Genomic DNA, 24,829 nt, shown 5'->3' with positions numbered 1-24,829 from the left:
GAGTAAAATGGTGGTTGCTGGTGTCTGGGGGAGGGGAAAATAGGAAGATGTAAGTCAAAGGATACCAAATTTCACTTATAAGATGAATAAGTTCTGAGGATCTAATGTATAGAATGGTGACTGTAAGTAAATAACACCATATTTTACACTTGAAATATCCTGACAGATCTTAAGTATCTCACCACACACACACACACACACACACACACAGAAGATAATATTTATAAAACACTTAATTTGTTGCCTGAGACATAATAGGAATATTAAAATGCCTAAGTAGGTATTTCCCCCCAAGATGCAAAAAAAACACCAATTTAAAGGGATAAGGCATCTCTGTGCTTATTACCGCATTATTTACAATATCCAAATAATGAGAGCAGCCCAAGTGTTCACTGATAGAGGAATAGATAAAGAAGATGTGGTATATATATATGTATATATATATGGTATACACACACACACACACACACACACACACACACACACACACACAATGGAATATTATTAAACCATTAAAAAAAAAGAATTCTTCCCATTTGGAACAACATGGATGGGGCTGGAGACTATAATGCTAAGTGAAAAGAGTCACTCAGAGAAAGACAAATACCATATGATTCACTCATTTATGGAGTTTTAGAAACAAATGGGCAAAGGAAAAAAAGACAGGGAGAGAGAGACAAACCAAGAATCAGACTCTTAATTATAGACAGCAAACTGATGGCTACCAGAGGGGAGATGGGTGGGGGGATGGGTGAAATAGGTGATGGGGATTAGCACCAGGTGATGCTCATGGAATTGTTGAATCACACCTGAAACTAATATTACACTGGCATTAAAATAAAAAGCTTAATAAAAAATACCTAAGTGAGGCTTACAGACATCATTTTAATTGTGTCCAGCAATAAGCCTTGGATTCTAGAACAGAAGCTTCCCATAGAACTTTCTGCAGTAATGGAACTGTTCTATATTTGCACTAATATACACCTATTGAATACTTAAAATGTGGCTAGCTGAATTTTCAATTTTATTTAATTCTAATTAAGTTGAAATGGCCACATATAGCTCATGACTACCATAGTGGACTATGGTAAACGGTAGGTCAGGAGAATAAACTTAAAAGTAACAAGTCATTTTGTAAGATCACCTGTGCCATTTGGACATGTGGTCATAAAAGCTATCAGTCGGATACAGTCAGAAGTATCAACTGTTCATGCTCCCAGAAGCTGACATGATAATAGTGTATGCTATACTCATATAAGAAAAATTTTGTACTAGAGAAAGCAGATAGATCGAAATTATATGCAAATACATAAACATGCACACACTTTAAAGGGAATATTTTGGATAAATTTATTTTAAATCAGATTACCTGGATAATTATTCCCAATTTCTCCTTCTGCTTTGGTTCACTGAATATGAATATGAATATGGATCTGGATATGAGGACTTCTCTGCTTTGCCCTTCCACAGTCCATGGTGTGCATACTTTCATAGTGGCATGCTTGTAGCACTGCCAAGCCCAGTTGGGCCTCCCAGTCCTCAACAAGACCATGTAGGAAGGTACAACCCACTGATTGGAATTGACATGTGAGACACAGCCTATTTCCCACCCTGGATTTAAAAACATTTTTTTAAGGAGTGCTTGGGTAATCTGGAAAGAGATTTGTAAATTATATACTAAAAAATAAATAGAGTTATATAATTTTAGAGCCAGAGAAGGCTCAAAACATTATCATATTTTTCTTGGACTTGCTCTATTTTTCTATACACAAATGTACCATATCTGCTGCGTGTCTTCTGATTACCACCTCCCACTCCCCCCCTCCCCCCAGATCCAGTGCCCACCCTTCTCCACCCAGGTGTGTGCCCTGGAAGGCTGACCTGTGGACTGATCACTGGGCTTCCAGTTGAAATTGGCCAGTTGGACGCACCAGCAGATCTGGCAATCAGATAAGAGTGAAATTGGGGTATTTATTCTGCTCCCTTCCTGTGAGGACAATGTGGACTGTCTGGATCCTAATACTGTGAGTCATAGCTCCTGTCACCTGTTAGGGACCCTCTCCTCACAATTCTCTTTCCTTGGAAACAGCTCTTTCTCATGGCCTCTTGAGGCCTAGGGACAGTAAAGGGAGTACTGTTTTTGCTGCCCCAGATGCTACACTATTTCTTGTTTCCCCATACCCTGGCCAGTTCTCTGAAAAGAGCCTCTTTATCATAAACTCTTCTCATATTTCACAAATTGAGTGTGCCATTATTTTCTGATGGGACTTTGATATATCTATGAAAGAGTATCTGGATGTCCTCTCTCTGGGCCTTTCTTCCTAGAGGCCATTGCTACAGGGATAATTTAGGACATTGCTTTTTTAAAGCAATTCTTTAATCTCACTGCCTTACCAGACATCAACTCAGACCCCTCTGGGGTGAGTCATTCTATTTGTGTGGGTGGGGTTTGTTAAAAAAATTTAAGAATTTTCTCAAAAGTCCAAGTGCATAGCCCCAAATAAAATAAACAACTGAAAAAAAAAAAAAAGGACTGTGCGTTTAAATGCCTTGGACAGTGACCCACAACTCAGCCCCTCCTTTCTGGGCAGGATGTGGTCAGAGTACTATACACGGCTAAGAAATTTCCCTTTGGGGCCGTTTGTTCATGCAGTTTGGTGTGGATGAAATCAATTCCAAGTAATACCTAGAAGTTGAGGTGTTATATATATAGTATTAGTTGAAGAGCTTTGGAAGAGTCAGGATAGCATATTAATTTTCTCTTCTCCCAAAGACTGTTAAAAATGGTTCTTAGTAGGACTCCTTTCCTTTATTTTGGTCATAAGCAGTAAAAGGCTGGCTTTCTATGGCATGCAGTGGCAGACAGAGACCCACCTGGACCCTTGTCTATCTGGTGTAAAGCGTGTAAAAGTGCTAAAAACTCCCTGCTCAGAAATACCTTTCTTCCCAGAAGTTCTGTCACAATTCCAAAAATTCCCATTATGAACATGTTACCTTAAGGGTATTACAGAGTGATCTGTTTTACTGGGTTAAGGCATCGTTTTATGGGATAAGGACATTGCACATCAGCTGGTTGATGTCTTGGCAGAACGAAATGTAACTATCGCCTCCTGGCATCATTTGTAGAGAGAATGGGAAGATAAGGGTCCTGGTTGGGAAGGAGGTAAACAAAGGTGTGAGGCTTACAGAATCACTCAGGAACTAGACCTGTTAGGGAGAACACAGTGGTGAGTTAGTGAGTACAGGGGCCACTGAGGTGCCTGAGTGTGCCTGGGTATGACTAACACTGTCATCAACTGTGCTGAAATGTGAAAATACGGTCCATGTAAAGTGTTTGGGTCAAAGCTTATTAATAAATAGATTTCCTTTTCTGTGCCACTCATAATGTGGCTGAAAGCTGTCCCAGGCAGGAGATTGTCAAAGGATACCTAAGGATGTGTCAGAGCTTGAAGAATTAGACCATTATGATAAATCAGGAGCCAGAATGGCAATCATCTGTCAGGCTGACTGTGATTAATTTGAATAAAAATGACATTGTTGATTACAGTGGGCTTATGAGTGTGGGCTTGGACTTGGAGGCAAGGGGAGGTGATACATGTGCCACACACTTGCTAGGCCTACCAATGGTCTTTTTCTGGTTTATTCCATAATCAATGTGATTGCTGGGTTTTGGGGGGCCTTAGACAGGCTTCAGGAATCCCTAGTACCACCTTCCTGGGGATTTCCTGTCACTGGATCAGTTTACAAAGAGTATATGCATGAAACTTTTCATTTCTTCCTATGATAAAATCTGTTATTTGGGCTAGATGCCAGATGATGGTTTGGGGATTCAGGCTGGGGTCTAACAGGCCAGGAAGAATCATCTCCAAAAGGAATAACTGGTGAGGAGCATATGTCCATATGCTTGTTTTCTCATTCCATACCTCTACACCAGGTCAGGACTGCAGGAAGCCCTAGGAGTCATCCTTGACTCCTCTCGTTCCCTCACATTCTCCATCTAATGTATCAGTAAGAGCTGACAGAATATATGCTCATATGATGCACTTCTCACCCCTACCACTGCCACTTCAGTCCATCTCTCCTCTGGTCTGATGGCATAGGTTCCTGTCTGGCTCCCTGCTTTCACTCTTGTGCTTTGCAGTCTGTCTCCTCACACATTTTTAAAAACGTAAACTGGGTTACATCATTCTTCTGCTTACCACTGTCCAACAGCTTTCCAGCACACCGGAGTATAATCAGAAGGCCTCACCATGGCCTCAGGTATCCATGTGATCTGTGGTCTGATCCCTGTGCTCTGGTTTCTCTGGCTTCATCCCCCCCCGTTCTCTTTCTCTCTCCCTCTCTTCCAGCCATCCTGGCCTACCTTCTCTTCCTCCATCTTGCCAAGCTCATTTCCATCTCTGCCCCTTTGCTGGGTATGTTCTCCCCCCAAATCTTGATGTGGCTTTCTCTCTCATTCTTTCAGGTCTCTTTCAAGTGTTACCTCCTTTCTTGACTCCTTTATCTGAAGTGACACCTCTTCCCCAGGTTACTCCCTGTTCTCTAACCTTTAGTTTTTTCTTCTTGGTGCTGCTCATTACTAGTGGATACCATGTTAAATCATTATTTATGTATAGATTTTTCTTTCCTCCTCCTTGGAATGTAAGTCTTTGAGGGCAGGATCTTGTTTATTGTCATAGTATTTAGAAGAGTATCTAGAACATAGTACGTATTCAGGAAATATTTATCAAATGGATGCATGGATTTTGAAAGTGAAGCGTCTTCACTAGGCCATGCAGTTGCATGTCAAATCATGTGGAGGATCAAGACAATGTGCAAATCCATGGCAAGGAGTGGTGCCTGAGTGGCAGGACCAGCTAACTGGTGGTCTAACTAAGGGCTTATTGGGGAGCCTCGTAGCCTCAGAGAAAGTACAGAGCTTCCAGGGAATTGTGAGTCAGTGTCAGAATCCAAGAAAATGATTGTGACAGCAGACAAGAGTTCCTAGCACGAAGACATTAACATTGAGACACTTTCTCAGATGGAAGGCTTCCTAAACACTTATGCCTAGAACAGGGACCACAGTGTAGGGCCTGAGTAGAGTCTGAAGTAGAGCTTAGTTCAGAGATGGCAAACAGGTTAATCAATCCACTGAATTCTACAGAGTCTGGGGAGAGACTCACAATCAGCTCCTAATGCACCATGGCTGCCACCTCCTTGCAGATGCTGTCCCAGAAACCAATTCTTCAAGGGAGATGTCACTGTGCTGATGATCCCCAAGAGGCCAGAGACCAATGAGTTCAGTGGCCCACTTACATCTCACATTGGGGAACTCCACTCAGCAGCAGGGGCCTCTGCACTGGCTGGGAATCCCCACTGCAGCAGCAGCCTTTGCGGGGTTGAGCTGCAAGCTACTTTTCAGATTTAGCACGCAGCCTTGTGAGGAGACACAGTTGTATTGCCTCTGACGAGAAACAAAGCCAGTGATGTTGACATATATGGAAAATGGGAAGATATCCAGAGGTTGGAAGCAAATCTCCAAGCTGGAAGTGTGGCTTGTACTGATCTTTGTGTGTCCCCATCTTCAACTGTGTTTGTAGGCTTCCAGGATCTATGTAGAAAGAAGTACCTTGCTGTGTGTTTGTAGCTCCGCCCATCATTTGAGGGTAAGTAGAAAAGAGGTTTGGCGTGGCTTTCAGAGGAAGTAAGGTGAAGATTCTTCTCTCCCAGCCTAAGTAAACCACTTAGGCCTTTCATGACTCAGAAACCACAGACCCCACAGCCAATATGCATCTATTCATTCTTGTCTACAAATATTGATTGAAAGCCTATTGTGTGACTAACACAGTACTTGGTTTGAGGATGTAATGGTAAAGTAAAATTAACTCCCTCCCCTCAAAAGTAGATAATCTCATTCTAGTGTGGAACATTTTGCAGCATGGAGGACAACGTAATCTAGTAGCAAGGAATGTAAGCTGCTGCCACTCACTAGACTGTGTGATATTGTACAAGTCACTTCCTTTCTCTGCATTTTAATTTTCTCATGTATATTTCCAGGACATTACCCATGTTAGGGGATTTAATAAAATAATGCCTATCAAGTGTTTAGCCTATGTGTCAGTAAATGTAAGCTATGATTCTGGTTATGATTTTATGGTAAGAGTTGGTAGACAATGCTGTGGGGGTACATTTATATATCAAAATACCGTATTTCTAGACAAGTGTATTTATATTCAAGGCTAGGCCCATAAAAAAACTTGAGTAATTGGAGATTACATTTTTTTTCCTTTCCTGTCCAAGACCCTCTCTATCCAAATCTATCTTCTTTCCCCTTTCTGGAAGCCCTGAGTGCCCTGGATCTTTCTCTGATTTTCTCTGTTGATGCTTCTCTCAGTGGATTGGTAGATTGGAATGAATCCAAGCAAGATATGTATGTCACATTGTCACTGATTTAGAGCATTGCCCTTCCTGGAGGTGTTCTCATCTCACCCAAAGAATGGCATCATTTCAGGTTATCAGTAAAACTGCCTTTTCTGAAAGTAATGAAGGAGCTTGGTATCTGTACAGGAGGAGAGCAGATCTCTTCCTGTACAAAAATGGAATGGTCTCAACAGTAGACTCCACACATGGGTTTGGTTCACAACAGAGACAGCAATATAAACCTACAGAGAGGGGAAGAATTATTCTTCAAGTGTTGGGATAATTGGTGGAGAGGAAATCCCTACCTCAGTGTTTAGACACAAGTAAATTCCACATAGAATTAAGATGTACATATGAAAGGGAAATTTTATAACTTTTAGGAGAAAACATAGGGGACTTTTAAACACAGGGGCTTATGTCTCAAAAGGCATACACCAAAAGGAAAAGTTTTAAAATATTATATTGAAATATAATTCTGTACCAACAAAGACACAATAAACAAAGTATAAGCTTCAGACTTAGAAAAGATATTATAATGCCTATAACCAACCAAGAATTCTTAATAAAAATTTATTTTAAAAAATTCCTATGGATCAATAAGAAAAGATAATCAAAGAAAAGTGGGCAAATAATATGAACTGGACCCTCACAGAAAAATAAACTTAATCTCATTAATAACAACGAAAATTCAAATTAAAACCATAGTGTGATACTATTTTACACCCTGAGCCTGGCCAAAATGATAATATCTGGTAAACCCAGTTTTGATTAGGCTGTGGGGAGACACATCTCACATATTGCTGGTTAGAGTGTGTCGGCAACATTACCCTGGAGAGCACATTGGCAATATCTATCAAATCGAAGAAGTGCATAACCTAAGACCTAGAAATTCCACTTGTAAGTATATATCCTAGAAAATCTCTTGCACATGTATACAAAGAATGATATTTTCATTATTGGAAAGGCAAAAAACTGGGACGAATAAAGGCCCATCTGTAGCAGGATAGATAAGTAAGTTGTGAATTAGTCATATAATGCAATCTTATACAGCACTTAAAATGAATGAGATAGAGCTACATGTACCAATATGGATCAATCAATCTCTGAAGGATAACATTGACATACAAATAGCAAACTACAGAAGGAGCTAAATTATATGATACCTTTCAGATAAAAATATACAAACACACCAAACTTTATACTGTTCACATTATATGTTTATTATATGTTATACTATACTGGGTTTATTATATGTTTACATAAAATATATGTAGCTTATATGTATTTATTATATATGTACATCTAAATCATATGTTTATTTATTTTTTTAAAGTTTATGTATTTTTAAAAATTTTTTTTAACATTTATTTATTTTTGAGAGAGAGAGAGTGAATAGGGAAGAGGCAGAGAGAGAGGGAGACACAGAATCCGAAGCAGGCTCCAGGCTCCGAGCTGTCAGCACAGAGCCCGACGCGGGGCCTGAACCCCTGAACCGTGAGATCATGACCTGAGCTGAAGTCGGACGCCCAACCAGCTGAGCCACCCAGGCACCCCTAAAGTTTATGTATTTTGAGAGAGAGAGAGAGAGCAAGCAGTGGAGGGGCAGAGAGGGAGGGAGAGAGAGAATCCCAAGCAGGGTCTGCACTGTCAGTGCAGAGCCTGATGCAGGGCTTGAACTCATGAACTGTTGAGATCATGACCTGAGCCGAAATCAAGAGTTGGAGCCACCCAGGCACCGCTAAATCACATGTTTTGTTGTTGTTTTTTCGGTTTTTTGTTTTTTTGTTTTTTAAACACGTATATGTTGTTTGTGTAAAAATACTAGAAAGTATCAGAAATGAACATGGGCAGAACAAATATCAACCTGAAGACAGTTTGGAGATGGAAGAAGGAGAAGGGGATAGTAGTTTGGTGGGGAAAGTCTTCAATAAGATTTGGATGAAATATGATAAAAATGCTATTATTAAATCTCGGTTGTTGAAAGATGTTTATACTTTTCCATATGTTTGGCATTTTAAAATTAAAAGAACCAGTTCCCTTTCTTGATGCTGAGACTGGCCTTCCTTATGGTTTTATCAGTTAGCTCTCTGATAAGATATTGTGTGATGGGGGTCTATTTATTCCCTATAGTACCTCCTGGATTTGTAATACTTGGTTTGAATCTACTTCATGTTCTCTTCTTTGGAGAAAGGGCTTATCTAGGGCAGGGATGCCATGTGTAGGTGTGCAGTCCCTTCGCTGTACAAAGGTGCTGGCCAGGTGGGGTCTGAAACATAGTCCATGCTCTGCTCCCCAAGCAATGGCCCTGATACAAGACTGCACCCTTGCATGGCCGTGTAGGGGCCTTTTGCTAATTCAGGTGTCTGAGGAAGAGTCTTTCTAATCTGACCATGTAATAGGCAGTGCCTTTTTCTATTTGCACAAAGGCACACTCTAGTGGAAAAGCAGACCTGACCTAGGAGATTAAGGCCACGTCCAGAGTTTCCTAGGCTTATTGGGGTAGGTATTCACCCAATCTTTGAGAAGACGGTTGGAAACATGTTTATCCTGCATGGGACAGCCAGAGAGAGGCTGGAGGAGGATCCAAATCACTCACCAGTTGTTTCCCAACATGTTCTAAGTCCACAGCACATGGGAGCCAACCAGGTCCTGCAGACCCGCCCCCTCCTCACCAAGAAGCACCCACATGAATATCACTTGGCAACTTCTTTTATAAATTTGTGGGCATTTTCTTATGACTTTGAATGGGAAGGTGTGATTGATGTGTGAATTAGATCTTCAGTGGGAAGGCAAACTTAGGTGTCAGCATTTATTTGAGGTGAATTTTCTGATTTAATTTATTTCACCTGGTGTGTTTACTTAGCATCTGCTTTCTAGGTATTGAGTACAAAATAAACAGGTATTTATATTCTGTGCTCCAAAAGTTACAACAAATCCTTAATAAATTTGTATTGATACTGCTTTGAGGATGATAGTTATTGGATTGATATATTATTGTTGAATCCTGTCTGAATAAAGATACAACTATAACTTAAAGTCAAAATAGTTCAGATTCTGTAAAGTATAAGATTCATCACTGGCCCGTTTTTCCTTTCAACTAATCATCCAAGACACATGAGTCTTGAGTGCCTCATGGTTTTATCAGTTAGCTCTCTGATGAGATATTGTGTGATGGGGGTCTATTTATTCCCTATAGTACCTCCTGGATTTGTAATACTTGGTTTAAGTGTGCTAGGTGCTAAGGATAGAAGATTGAATAATCTTTCCTCAAGGAAGCCAGACATTCAAAGAATTACACTTCAGTGTTTTAAGAGCAGTAAGAGAAGGGAATCCAGGAGACTGGCATGTCTAACTCAGCAGCTGGTTGAGGGCATGTGTTTGTGTCACTGCAGACTTCCTGGGGGAGGTGATGTTTGAGCTGGATTAGAGTCTGCAGTGGGGAAGGACATTCAAGTAGAGGAGGCAGCATGATCCAAGGCACTATATATGACATCTGGTTTTTGTTGTTGTTGTTGTTGTTCACCCAGAACAACGTTTTCTTTTCCTGATGACCCTTTGGGAACTCCCCCTCTACTGAGAGCAGTCTTGGTGGAGCTGTCAATCAAGGGACTCTGAGATCCAAGCTCTAGGCAGTTGAGCCAAGCTAGGCTCATGGAATTCTCTTACCCAGGAATCTGACTCTTTAGCCCAATTATTGCAATGAAGGAAAATGGTTGTTGCAGAGACCTAAAAATAATGTTCATAGTTCCTGCCTAGATCCCAGACTTGTTCTGGTTCTCAGATTTTTCCATGCTTGATTCTTTAGTTTTTCCTTCAATTCTGTGAGCTATCTCATATCCTTACAGTAAAATCTGTTTTGCTTGTTATCCAGAATCAGTGTATGTTGCTTTTCACAACTGAAAAACCCGAAGTGATACCAGAAAAAAAATCAATGATGGAAGCTATTAGTAGCAGTCTAAGAAGTCTACTTATTATCTACCAGAACTCCTTAAGGAAAATTTCCAAATGCTTCAGAGATGGGAAGGAGAGAAAGAAAGAAAGAAAGAAAGAAAGAAAGAAAGAAAGAGAATGAAATGAAACTAAAAGAAAATAAAAGAAGAATAAGAAAGAAAGAAGAGAAAGAGAAATGGAAGGAAGGAAGGAAGGAAGGGGAAAGGAAGAAGGAAAAAAAAAAGATTTATCATACCATGACCAAGCACCTTCCCATATGGTGTGATGGGAAGGTACATTCCTGAGGATGGCTGGGTTTGCAGGGTGGACCCCATCGGCATCATTTAAACTCCTGCCCCTGGCCAGCCTTGGTCTCTTCCTCCCTGGACTGGCTGTTACATACAACATGCAGGAGGAAAGGAACAGTTTGATGCTGCTTCACACAGAGCCCAGCTGGAATCTGCCAGAGACTGCTCTGCATCCGGAGACAATTTACCTTGTTGGCCCTCAGGGCAAAAATGAAGATGACAATGAGCCAAGGATGTCAGATTTTCAGACTGCTGCTGGCTGAGTTTCTTAAGTTCTAGTCTGCAAGCCCGAAGTCTATATTAAAGTGGAAACAATTAAAAGCTCTGACTTTTTCATTGTATTGTAATTACAGCAACATCTCTGGTACAAATTATAACTCACTTACTATTCTAGGCAGTTAGCATCTGGACTGCCACCAAGGAGACCCTTTTTAGGTTATAAAGGGGTATCACTGGGTGCTCTCAGAAAGCTGGAGACTCATAAGGAAGAGGCTTTTACTCAAGGCAGGAACAGGGGGAGGGTTATACCCTTCATAGATGAGGCATCTTACTGAAAATACTTGGGCTCTGACACCCCCTGGAATATTATTGATAGTTAGAAGCCTTTATTTGTTATCTTCATTATTGTGTATATTGCTGTTATCAGAATTTATCCGCAAAATGATCATGGGAGTTTAGTCTGCAGGGAAGTACTTTATGAATTTATGTGAATTTTTACTTAATTTAAATTTTTGCTTTCTTTACCATTTCTCTGTTGGAGGCAGCCAATGGAGAATTTCCTTTGCCAGATATATAGGATGTCGTGTCTGAGAGAAAGCAATCAATCATAAATTCTGTAGCAGCTCTGGAAAAATCGGGATTTTATCTCTTCTGATGAGTACTGATTCAAATACTCTCAGGTTGCCTCTAGTATCAGTCACAAATTTTTCCAGTGACAAAAATCCTGGCTTGAGCTGACTTAAGCACAATGGGGAATTTACCGTCTCTGGCCATTGAAAACTAAGATGCTGATTTGGCTTTGACTTGCTTTAGAGTTGAAGTTTCTCTCTTCTTGAATAGATTTATTTCCAGGTTCCACGTCATACCCCCAGAAACTCCAGGCTTATTCCACCACAAGGCAAAACCCATCAGAGAAGAGCAATAGGTTGTCTGAGAGTTTCTTGTCAAATCCTTGAAATTCACCATATTGGACCAACTTAGGTCACATGCACACTCTTGAATGATCTCTGTGGCCAATGGAGGGCCATGATCCTACTGGGTTAAACATAAGGTATGGGTGGAATCTCACAGCCTGTGGGGCTGAGTCAAGGAGAATGGATCACCACAAGCAAACCCCAAGTAAACAATCCCAATAAATCAGTGCCTTTGCAGGAGGAGAGGGGAATAGTTTCTGGAGAGGAAAATTGCACATGTCCCTCACACCTCTTTAGTGTGGGCATCTCTAAATGTAGTCCCCAAGGATGGCAGAAGGAGTGGGGCCTCTACCCCAAAGCGTTGCCCTCATTTCTTTCAGTTAACTCCCAAAATTCTGAAATTATTCTAGACCCAGAAATCTATGGAGAGCTGGCACAGTCATAATCCTGTTGTGAGGGGGTGATGGAGAATGAACTAATGCATAATCAGAAGGTTTTCCTGAAAGATAAGATCTTCCAATTACTTGCAAATCTCCCCAAAGCATATGAAACAGAGTTTAAATATTTATTTTCTATGAAGGAATTTTGAGAGATATAACCGAGCAATCTAATGATTTTAAATAGGATCCTCCCTGAAAATAACAAGACTCCCATTAACCAAAGACCTACTCTACGCCAGACTCAGTTCTAGATGCTTGGTTAATTATTTCCCACAGCAGCACTCTGGGGAAAATATCATCATCTCTATTACAATCCAAATGAAGAAACTGTAGGTCAGAGAGCTTAAGTAAGTTTCTGGACCCAGCTAGGATTCAAGCACCCTCTGTTCAACCCCAGACCCCAGAGCCCCAGGCATTGCCCATCCTTTGAAATTACACATGACGGAGAAAATCCATCTCCCTTCCCTAATGGAGCAACAGGGATGAGAAAATCTCTCTGCGGTGTTAGGATGCATTTTTATACTTTTTGTAGTAGGAAAGGGAGAATAGTACTAAACAATTCCGGAGCATCAGCTGGATTTGGGCCACTGGGAGCGGAGGGAAAAATGCCTTGTAGTCTACTTAACAATGAGTTTTGAGTAGAGGAGAATATGATTTCCCAGGCTTCTTATCAGATTCAATTCATGCACCAGGTTGTGCACAAACTGCAATCAGTGCCGACAAGAGTGCTGGAGGTCAGCATTAGCAGACACCACGTGGCTTTCCACCTAGCAGCTACTCCCAAGCACTAATGAAATGATGCATCAAAAAGCCACCCTGACTCACTACTGGAGTCTGTCCACGCCAGCCTCTGCCACCCCCGCTCCACAGAGACCACACTTACTAAGATCACTGAAGATCCTCTTGCTCCTAAACCCACACGGAAATTCTTCTCTGTGACTCTTTCTGGTCTCCGTGGTGCTTGATCCAGTGGGCCGCTTCTATGCTCTAAATCCTCTCAAACAAGCAATAGCATCACTGCTGGGCTATCTTCTCTTCCAGGTCGTTTCTAAGACACTTCTTACAATTGGCAGGAGACCCTTCGTATTTTGTTTGGGGTTGATGACTGTGTTAATGACAGATCAAGACCCTGAGCAGTTCCACTTGTTTCTGTGTGTTCAGTATGCCCCCAACAGGTTCAAATCTCGAGATTTTTTATAAATGACCTGACTTTTGCCTAAAGGTCACCCAACAAGAGCACTTGATACACAAATCCATGATCCTCTGTCCCATTGTAAACCTGCTATAGAAACTTTTATAAATATTTTGAACTTTGGTATACAGATTTTTGTCATCAAGTTAAGGCAAGCACAGTATATCTTTCCTCATTTAAATAGAATTTAATAAGGAAGTAGGGAAACAGGTGCTGGAGGACTGAAAATACACAAAAGGGAATACTGAGGCATCACCGAAAGTAGCTAAGGGAACAGAGGGAAGAGGTTGGGGTGATTAGGAATCTAGAATCTTGGAGAAGGGGGTATACAGAGAGCTAAGGCCTAGGCCACTGAGGAGGGGCCATGGACAACTGGTGTGGGGAACTCTGAGGAAGGTCTAGTAGCCTTGGAAAAACTCAGGGAACTGGGACCAATACCTACTGCCAAGATAAAGGTCTTGGAATAGAAACAATAAGCAAAAACCAAAACAGGAATGAGCAAGTCCCTTTTCCCTTCCCCTTCAGTCTCTTTATTTTGCCCCCGGGAGCACCTAGAAGGATCAGCTGGCAAAAGTGAAATAGGTTTGCTGAATTCCCAACCCCATAATCACAAAGCAGAGCATGGAAGAGTGCCTTGCGGCTAAGAGACAAGAGCTTAATAAACACACACCTCTGACCCATTCACTCTCACCACTGTCTTTGAACTTTCTGCAAGGAGCATTATTTGCCCAGAATTTCCATTCCCCAACTCTGCCGGGTCATTAGCCCTACTTACAAAAAATCCAAGGGTCTGTTTGCTCCATGAGATCTTCCTGGATTGATCACAGGAAGGAGAACAGTTCTTGCCCACCATGCTGCTCGCACTGCTCTCCAGCTGTGCCTGCTAACATGTACAGTGATGAAAATCCATCTCTCCAGCTGCTTTTCCCTTGTGGTTTAAGCATGTCCTGTGCATTTGGTATACTGGGAATTACTGAATAGTTGCCTCCCTGCTGTGTGCAAACAATGCTTAATTTTCTTTGTGGGAGCATTTATGTTTCTTTGACAAGTTCCCATTCCCTCTTGGAAGAGAGGATACTCAATTTCACCCAAACTGTGAAATTAGGTTTGATCCTAAATATTTTAAGTCACTTATGGTTTAAAATAGTCTCATTTCAAATGAATATTCAGTCCAAATCAGGTGCTGTGACCCTTAGCCGCTGTCTAATTTAAAACATCAATTTCATGGTTTCTGTCTGTTTCTCAAGGAGTTTTCTTCCCTCCCCCTGGGACCTTGAGCTTGCCTGTGTGCTTCCATTGCAGGGAGGGGAGGAAGATCCCCTGCAGGTGAGGGTACATGAGTGGGAAGAAAATTGATTATCTGGGATGAAGTCAAGGACTTTCCAGCAGAGCCCAGCTACTGGTTTCTTGTTGGTCTGCTGTCAGGTGCTGGTGATGCCAGCCGTCCTGATAGGTGGCTCTCTTGGCCTGGATAGTACCTGGTGCTGCTTTCTCATGGGGCATGTTGGATGGCACTCTCTAGCCTGAACATGTCAGGGCAGCATTGGATAGTACTGCTTCCTCACCTTCATCCTTGGAGAACAGTCTCCAGGGGTCCCACCACGTTCTTCCTTCCAACAGTGGAAGTGTCTGGGGCGTGGCTATCTGGCTTCTGCTACTCTGCCAGTCTTAGGCATTTTACTCTTGAGCTCATTTGTCATCCTTCCCCTGCTACCCTTTGTTATCACAAGGGGCTGATCCTACAGGCTATGTTGTCCAGGCTGCCAGGTCAGCTGGGTTTTGTCCAGAGCCAGCAAATAGGAGGATTGGCAAGAGATTGTAGGTGGCATTACTGGCAGCCATGGGGTGTCCTCTGTGGCTCCAGCTCCCACTGGATGGGTTCTCCATGGTCTTTGGCCCTTGCATTCCAGTACTACCTCCTTTGTCTTTCCATCCTAGAGCTAATATTCATTCCTACTTTGCTAATTTCTGGGTTGTTTCATCATTCTCTGTTTGACTCTTGGCTCCTTCATCACCTGTATAACCAATTCTTTGCCCTAAATTCCTTCTATAATGCATACTTAAGTGGATTCTGTTTTTCTGTTTCCCAAGGCCCAGCCTGGCCTAGATCAATGGGAACCTTAGGAACCCCCTCCATACCTACCTTGGCTCTATGAACAGTTCAAGGGTGATCTGTGCCAACTCTCACTCACTATGCCACCTAGCCAGGGCAGGTTGGCAGATCCTACCTCCCAGGAAACTCCAGATGAGTAACTGGTTCCAGTCCCTGTACTTTACAAACCCCCTAAAATTCAGTGGAGAAATGTCCAGAAATTGCAGCTTCCCATCCCACTACACGGTATGCTAGGGAGGAAGGACAGAGTGCTGAAAGCTCCCCAAATGTTCTCCTTCAACTCTCTCTCCCTCCTAAAGTGCTCTTCTTTTTCAGGCACAAGAGCTGCCAAACCAGTTGTGCCTTGTTCACACCTCAGTGAGGATTAGGTGGATTTGTCCCTGGGGCATCTGTCTTCAGTAACTTCTATAACTTCTGCTTGGCCAGTGGGTGAAGGGCTGACAGGCTAGTCAGGTAACCTGGGGGAGAAAGAAGGAGTCTCAAGGAATATTTCACACCTTATATCATATATGTTCCTGTATAAGATATGCCTCTGGCCTAAAGTTTTAAAGATATTCTTAGAAAACTGTAGGATCTGGAGTAAATCCTATGACTCCATTGGAGTAAATCCATTGTGTTGGATTAAATTAAATGAATATCAAAGGAAATCTTGTAGAAGCAGAAGACATACAAAAGAGAAACTTGAATTCTTGCAGGAATATGGGCCTACAGAAAGAAAAGAAGAAAGATCTCTCCCTAATGATATTATATTCCTGGATATTCCTAATACCTTCTGGTAGAAGTTACCTCTTTTTCCAGTGAACTACACATCCATTATGCTGACATATGCTTCTTGGAGAGTAAAGTGTACTCTATGGAGATTCATTCATTGTTTTTCATTTCTGGCCCCTTACCCTGTAATCACTAAAAGATACATTGAAAAACAGGGTGTCTCCATGGAGCCTTCACATGGAAGTGGTTCAAAGTAAAACAAAACAAAAGCCCACTAAGCTAAAACAAACAAAGCCCATTTGTTCTAATTCTATATGTCATGCCAGACACAATGGATTAAAAACTGTAACACACTTATTAAGTCTCGAACTTGCCACAACCCCTTTAGTTTTATTTTTATTGTCTGAAATTCTCTAACGATTCAATGTCACTTTTTCTCTTTGGGATCATTAATTTTCAGGGTTAGATAGAGATCAATAGTCATAGTTTGAAATTGGCATTTTTGGAGGAGAAATATGTTGTGCCACTGTGCATAGATTGGATGGTGCCCCAGTTAAGAAAATGGTGTGCTCTTTTATGATTGCATTCATTGATAGTACCCTGAGCATTATTTTATTCTGTTGTGAAGATTCTGACAGTCTCTTATAGTATCTTATCTATCACTGAGTTTTCTTTCCTCTCCTTTCATTATTGGGTCTATGGAGGGGAACTTTATTTAAAAGGCCCTGACATGAGAAAGAATGGCCATGGCCAGGCCATTCTCTTTTAGCACCAAGGAAAGTGGCCAAGTGGTCAGACACCCAAGTCAAGAACTCAGTGTAGTGCCTGTGCAGCTAGGGTGTGGCTTTAAAGGTAATCAATTTCATTTGGGGGACTGTATGACAATGGATATTTTGACGTTACAAAACACTTGGCAAAGTTGGCAATCACTTCCCTGAGCAAGACTACTGCCTGAAGCCTGGCTCAGAGGAGGCAGCCCTCAGAGGCACTCATCTAGGAGGCAGAAATTCACCTTATTTATTTTTCCTCTCAACAAATATTTATTAAGTGCCAGGTGCTATAAATACAACAATAAACAAAACTGATAAAAATCCCTGCCCTTATAGAAATTGTGTGTGTGTGTGTGTGTGTGTGTGTGTGTGCGCGCATGTGTGAAAAGACAATAAAAAAATTAACCAGGGAATTATGTATCTGTTTGTCTAGCTGCCCTATCTTTTAGGTGGTGATAAATATTATGAAGAAAATATAGCAGGAAAGGTTGTGCCAAGGTATGGGTATAGGAGGAGAGTTGCCATTTTAAACATAGTGGCCAGGGAAGGCATCACTGGGAAGGTGATGTTTGATCAGAGACCTGAATGGGGGACAGAATGTAGATATTTGGGGAACAGAAAATGCCAAGTCTCTGGGGAAGAAGCATGCTTGATGGACCAAAAAAATGGCCAGGGTGTCTTGAGCCAAATGACTGGGGGGAATGGTAGGAACTGAGGTCAGAGAGGTAGCAAGGACCAGATTGTCCAGAGGAAAAACTCGTACTCAGGGTCTACTAGATATTGTTATTTAAGGTAATAAAGAAGCTCATGTATACACATATTACAAATTTGGACTTAATTTTTGTTCACTGTGTTTCAATATGGTTGGTTTCTTTTTTAACCCCATGTCTTTTACGTACTTAAAAATGTTATTTTGAGAAGGAATCTATAGACTTCAACTGTCTGCCAGAGAGATTCACTTCACAAAGAAGGTTAAGAATTCCGGATGCTACTGCAGTACTTCAGCTTTTCCTCTGAGAGATATAATGAATGATCACTCTGGCTGCCATGTTGAGTGTAGGCTAAAGATGGACAAGGGTGGTGGCAGGAGATAAGTTAGGAAGCTATGACAGTGATTCAGGCAAGACATGATGGCAGCTTGTACCAGAGTAGTAGCAGTGGAGGTAGTGGGGAGAGGCTAATTCCTAGAGAGATTTTAAAGGTAGAGCCAACAGGATTTGCTGATGGGTTGGATATGAGCTTAGAGGGAAACAGAGTCAAAAATGATCATGAGATTTTAGTCCTTAGCAACTGGAAGGATGCTGCTGCTTTCTTTTGAGGTAGGGAAGTATGCAGGGGAGCCAGGGAGGAGGGAAGGGGAAGACCAGATATCGTTTTTGGATATCTTGTTTGAAATGCCTACTAGATATCCCAGTGGAAATATCGTATAGGCAGCTAGAGGTAGAAGTCTAGAAGTGTGGAGGGCAGTCCAGGCTGGAAACACAAAGTTGGGAATTATCAGTATATACCTGGAGTTAAAGCTGTGTGACCAGATAAGAATTTTTATCTTGCAAAGTGGTACACATGGAAAAGAGATGAGTTTTGATGGCGGTTACCTGGGGTGACCTAATGTTTAGAATTTGCAAAGAGGAGAGGAATCAGCCAGGAGAGCAACCAGTGACTTAGGAGGAAATTAGGAGGATTTGATGTCCCTAAACCCAAGGGAAGAAAATGTCAAGGAGGAGTGATTACCTGTTACATGCTGCTGATAGGTCAAGTAATATGAGGCCTGAGTTGAGCATGGATTTAGTAACTTGGAAGTTGTTGGTGACCTAGAAGAGAGTTTTAGCCAAATGACTGGAATGAAAGTCCTATTGAAATAGGTTCAAGAAAGAATAAGAAGAGGGAAGTTGGAGACAATGGGAAGAGGAAACTCCTTTCTAATATTTCCTTCAAAGGGAAACAGAAAATTTAGGTGACAGCTGGAGGGGGTATGAGGATCCAACAATTTTTTTTGAGCTGGAAGAAATTTTGGCATATTTGAACACTGATAGAAATGATTTTAAAAAGAGATCACACAGATTACTCAGGTGGGTTGGAGGCCATCATTGAAGCAATGTCTTAGAGTAGACAAGATGAGACAACTTAGAGTAGACAACTAGAGGGAGAACAGAGGGGTTGACCTTAAACATGACCTGTGGAGTTCACCCATAGTAACAGGTGGGAAGGCAGATATAAGAGCAGAGTATTATGGGGAGAAGTGACAGTGAAACATGGAATTTCTCTTTTGGTTTTCACCATTTTTTTTTACAAGAAATAAGAAGCATGATAATCAACTAAAAATGAGAATGGATAGGGATAAGAGGTTGGAAATTTGAAAAGAGGAAAGGTGTTGAATGGTTGTCTAGTGTGGTGGAAACGTGAATGGAACAGCAAAATGCAGTAGGAGTGCCAAGAAGCATTCAGGACTCTCTTGCTAATTAATGAGTAAGAATTTCAAGTGAATCTATTCAAAATGTTATATTTTTCTTCAGTCATATTAAACTTGTTGGATACAGACCTGAAGTAGGTAGAGAGTCAATCAAGATTGGGTTTTGTCATGTAAGTTGAAGGGAGGACAGAGCAAGAGAACTGACGGCTGACCCAAGGGAATAAATGATTATGGAATTTATGTAAAGAACTGAGGCTGTGAGGGTGGTGTGGACAGTAAAAAGGTGGTAGAACCAATAGATTGTAGATTCTAGTGCTGTGGAACAATTCTCAGAGTCAAGGCACTAGAGGGAGAGAGGTGAAAAGATAGGAGGTGGAGGACAGAGAACATAGTTAGAATAGAGATTATGGGAGTGATGTGGCTTTTGGTAAGGAGTAGATTAAAGTTTGACCTTGAGAAAGAGAAGCTGAGTTAGGGTGGAGAGTAAGGTCATCAGAGGGAAGGAGGTTAAGGAACCAAGAGTCCAGCCTCTTGGAAAGATAATCTACTTGGATATTTAAATCACTAAAAATTAGGTAAGGAGTAATGTTGACAATGATAGTAAGTAAGCCTGGGGATAAAATCTTCATGAAATAGCAATGGTGGCAACCGTATCTGCAACAAGAATAGACAATGCCTCATTGTCTAATTGTATATGATTTAAAGCTGGGGTCTGGAATAGTGATCTTCCATTTGCCAGGGTCAAGGCAATGACAATGATCTTTTTAACACAAACTCGCCTCAACTCTATCTCGGGGAGCTCTCTTCATTGAGTAGGTAGCTGGAGGAAGCATATAATTAACGCTTGTCTTTTTTTTTTTCAGGCAGATTTTATATATTTTTTCATTTTAATTTTGGTTGTTCACCTACTTTTTTCATCATTTACTAGGGTGACAGACACTCTTTGTGGGTGATGGTGAGGGATAACCTAACTTTTATCCATAACTGCCTTTTGCCTAGTCAACTTCTAGCTAGTGATGGCGATGTGACACTATTCTGGCCAGTGAAATACAAGCAGAAGTAATTGAGTGAGGTTTCTGAGAAAGTTGTTCCTTTCCTGAGAAAAAGAGACAGACTCAATTGTCATTTCTCTTTTACTCTTTGCCCTTGTTTTTTGTTTTCTTTTCTGCAAAGTGGATAGGCAGACCCAAGGTGCGACAATCATCTTGTAACCATGAGTGACAAATGGCAGAACAGAAAGATAGTAAGAGTCTGAGTTCCTGATTCCACTGTGCAGCCACTGCCCCAGCCCTAACTATTACCTCTGGAATTCTTGTCATGTAAGACAAATCTCTCTTCCTTGAAGCCAGCACATTAGCTTTGTTTGTTTGTTGTTTTTGCAACTTGCTGCTTCCCTAATTCATAAAGCTACTTTCTTGTGAAGATAGAAATTCTAGACAGTTGGATTTAAGAGGGAATTTCACAGACTTATTTGTGAGTAACCTTATTTTGATAACATCTGTCGACCAAAATGTTTGCTTGAGTCTTCCTCTTCTTCAGGTTACTGCCTTATCCTCATTCCTCAGTCAGATTTATTGTATGGGTAGCCCACACACGCTTTCTCCACTCTTTTGCATTCTACCGTATATCAGGCCTGTAGAGTTGATCTCTAGATAACTTCGATGGAAACTGTTATAACTAACATTACTGATGACCCTGTGGCATTTTGTTTTTTGATCCTTATCCCCCTTGAAACCTTTGTAGGGATGGCTCAATTGGCCATTTCCTCCTCCTCTTCCTCCTTGGGCTTCTGCAATATGACTCTTCCCTAGTAGAAGTTCTCAACTTCTGAATTATTTTCTTGACTCCTTGTCATCTGCCTAACCCTCACTGTTTCTTCTTTAGTATACTCCCCTTGGTCCTCTCACCCTATTTTTCCTCCACCCCCATCTTCTCATCTTTCACTCTCTAGGTTTCCCCAAGATGGTTTCATATGCTACTAGGTTTCTACCTGCTTCCAAAAGGTCAGCAATATATAAGTGTATCATTTCATTCTAGACCTCTCACTAGAGTTTTAGATGCCTATTTCTAATTGCTTCCAGAACACCTTATTTTAAATATTATTTTATCAAAACTGGATTCTACAGATTCTGGATTCTACAGAAATCCTACCTATTCTATCCTATTTTGTTTCTTTTGTCACCACCATTTATCCAAGTGTCCAAGCAAAGACTTTGAAGGCAACTTCAACTCTACTGTATTTTCCCCCCATTTTTCATATCCAGTTGGTGAATAGCTCTATTAATTTGTGCCTTGGAAATATTTCTCAAACATTGGCTCTTTTCTCCATCCTCATTACCTCTGCCTCTATTAGGACCTCCCTTACCTGTATATACCCTCCCTTGACTCACTTCTATAGAGAAGGTTTTCTCTTATGTTTTCTCCATTCTTATGAAGAGCCATCCTCAACCTTTAGAAGAGATATCAGTCCTTTCTTCAACTTGATTATCTACTAAGACAAAAAGACTTGTGATTAATGGCAACATAGAGTAATTTGAGACTCTTGTTAGTTGAAGCCCTTTCCAGCTTTGGACATCCAGTTTTTATTAAGAGTTCAGCTCAGAAAAGGGAGTGAAGGATGGCTTGAAGATGAAATCTAACCCTGTATCAAACCAGATCTTCAGAGAGCTAGTTGAAAAGAGATTATCAAGGGTGTTACTCATGACTTCACAGAGACCTCCTTTTGCTCTGTGAGATGTTCCTGTCTCGTGTCAGTACCGAGAAGAGTGAGTTGTACTTCCCTTAAGCAATCAGTAACAAATATATAGAGCAATTTATTTTTAACTCCTGATTTGTGGCTCCACCCCAAATGGAGCCTTTTGATCCTTGTTTTTTCATTTTTCATTGGCTCCACATTTATTTTATGCCCCTTATATTTATGTATCTTTGGATGTTAACTTCCTGTTTTCTCTAGAATATGGTGAAAACAAATATATAAATAGTCTAGGTTCTCATTATGTTTTTCCCTGGTTATTGTAATATTGGCCTTCCTTGCCCACCTCATATCTCTCCTTCTATATATCCTTTACTTATTAATCAAATTATTCTTCTGTTTAAAAGCATTTAGTAGTTTTCCTCCTGGCTCTTTAACAGGGTATATACATATCTCCATATGTACATAATCTTCACAATCCTGCAATATAGAAGTCACAATCCTTGGCCCCGTGCCTCCCCCATGCCCTTTTTTCCAACTATGCCAAGCCAGTCTCTTGGAAATGTGTGTCTCAAGCTTCTAACCTTCATTTTGTTCAAAATGGTAAATATAGTTGTTATATATGTTACATGTATGTGTATATGCTGTGCCTGCTACTCATGCTATGCTCATGGTTCCTATTCATCCTTGAAGACACATGTCAAAAGTTACCTCCTCTGTGATGCCTTTCCTGATTCCTTCTAAAAAGAGTTTTTCTTCCCTATAAGTGTTCCTGTAATACTTTTAGATTCTTTTGCTAATAGTAATTATCACACTGAATTTTATTAATTTGTTCCTTGGTATATTACTTAACCATTTGTTTTCATTCATCTCTGTACTTTGCTTGGCATAGTGTACTGCTTACTAAGTTTGTTTTGATTGTGCAAGTGAACACTACAGTGTTTTTGGGTGGATGTCTGTGGCTGACATTTCACCACCTCATGTGATATTGTGGCCACATGACTTTTTGGATTTGTGGGGTTTGTTCAGTTACAACAGTAAGTTACTTTAAAAAAAAGTTTTGATTCCAATAATAGAGTCATAATAATCATCTCTAGGTCAAAATAACTAGAACACAGTTTACTGACAGCTGCTAGTATCTTTTGGGGTCCCACCATTCTATCTTTAAAAAAAAATCATTCTATCAATCTCTAACAGAATCTCACTGACTAGAAGGTTAATGATAAAATAGCAACGGTTAGAAGTCTTGAATTAAAATTGGAAACAAGGGCTATTATTAGGGATGCCATTTTTATGGTCAATAGCCACATAAGAATTATTATGAACTGAGACATTTTTGAAAAACAGATTTGGTATGTTTTACTAACTAGTCTTCAGACATTATTTTAGCACCTGTTTGCCAGCAATTTACTAGTCATTTTAGGTGTCAGCAGCTTATTCTTCAACTAGATTGAAGGTAATGTAAGATCAGGGATCACACATTACCTACTATTGGACATGAGCTGAGCATACTGAGGGCAAAATACTAACTGCCATAGCCTATCAAACATGTGCATGATGTGGGAGGGATTCTTCCTGCATCATGGGAATACAGTCTAGTTTAAGCTGTTTTGAAAGTGGAACATCCCTCTTCTTCCTCCTGCTATACCACCCAGTGAGTTTTGTTTTGTTTTCTCCATATTTGGCTCTGTGGGAAGTCATCTGATCTTTGGCCCTAGCCAGGGACTAATGGGCACATGAGATCTTGAGGGTTCTGATCCAAAATAAAATGGGAAAAAAAACCCAACCAATTGATAGGCTTTTGTCAAAGCAGAACAACTAGTCAGCTCTGAAAATATATCCAAGAAATGAAACATTCTCAAAATGTTCACAATAAAGATTTTCCTGATCCTGGCCCAAAGTAGTTATGGCATTCATCCAAAAGGATCTCCTGGACATGAAACCCAAGAAAACATTAAACATAAATTTTCAGTTAGGAGCACTTAAAAGGGTTACATTTTTTTTTTTAATTTTTTTTTCCAACGTTTTTTATTTATTTTTGGGACAGAGAGAGAGACAGAGCATGAACGGGGGAGGGGCAGAGAGAGACGGAGACACAGAATCGGAAACAGGCTCCAGGCTCCGAGCCATCAGCCCAGAGCCCGACGCGGGGCTCGAACTCACGGACCGCGAGATCGTGACCTGGCTGAAGTCGGACGCTCAACCGACTGCGCCACCCAGGCGCCCCAAAAGGGTTACATTTTTAAGGAGAAGAGCTGACTTAGCAAGGATGTGCTTTTAGGAGAACTTGTCCTGGAAACCTTCACTGCTATTTAGCTCTGGCATTGGAATTCATGCAAAGGTTAAACACACTGCCTGTAACTATGACCTCAGGAAAAATGGCGAAAAAGCACATAAATACATAAAATCAATCTGCTAGTGCAGCAAGAAAACATAGATGATTAAACCATCATAGAGTTGGTTTCTTTGTGTGTTAAAAATAAAACAAAACAAAACAAAACACAACAACAGAATTCCATTTTAATGTTATTATTGCCAGTTTGAATCCCCAAAGGATCAAATGGTGGTTGAGAGTGATTCTAGTTATGAAAAGATGAATATTTAGCAAATGTATTTTTTCCATTGGTATTAGGCTACAGGCATCCATGGGAGCCAACCATTTATAGTCTCGGATTTGTATTTCTTCTTCTTCTTCTTCTTCTTCTTCTTCTTCTTCTTCTTCTTCTTCTTC

At 40.8% G+C, this 24,829-nt stretch overlaps 1 long non-coding RNA gene across 2 annotated transcripts in view; it reads left to right on the top strand.

Moving 5' to 3' along the window:
- Positions 1–24,829, top strand: part of LOC121036678 (uncharacterized) — a 56,811-nt gene that overhangs the window by 11,847 nt on the left and 20,135 nt on the right. Inside the window, exons 4-5 of one of the 2 annotated variants that reach the window (XR_005793433.1) lie at positions 1,833–2,024; positions 5,580–5,645. This is a non-coding gene — a long non-coding RNA (uncharacterized LOC121036678). The remainder of the gene's footprint in view (positions 1–1,832; positions 2,025–5,579; positions 5,646–24,829) is intronic. The other variant, XR_005793432.1, reaches the window with a different exon arrangement.

Source organism: Herpailurus yagouaroundi, unplaced genomic scaffold (genome assembly GCF_014898765.1).
Source record: "Herpailurus yagouaroundi ecotype Mexico unplaced genomic scaffold, PumYag 163, whole genome shotgun sequence".
Taxonomy (NCBI): domain Eukaryota; kingdom Metazoa; phylum Chordata; class Mammalia; order Carnivora; family Felidae; genus Herpailurus; species Herpailurus yagouaroundi.
This window is presented reverse-complemented; position numbering and strand designations above follow the sequence as displayed.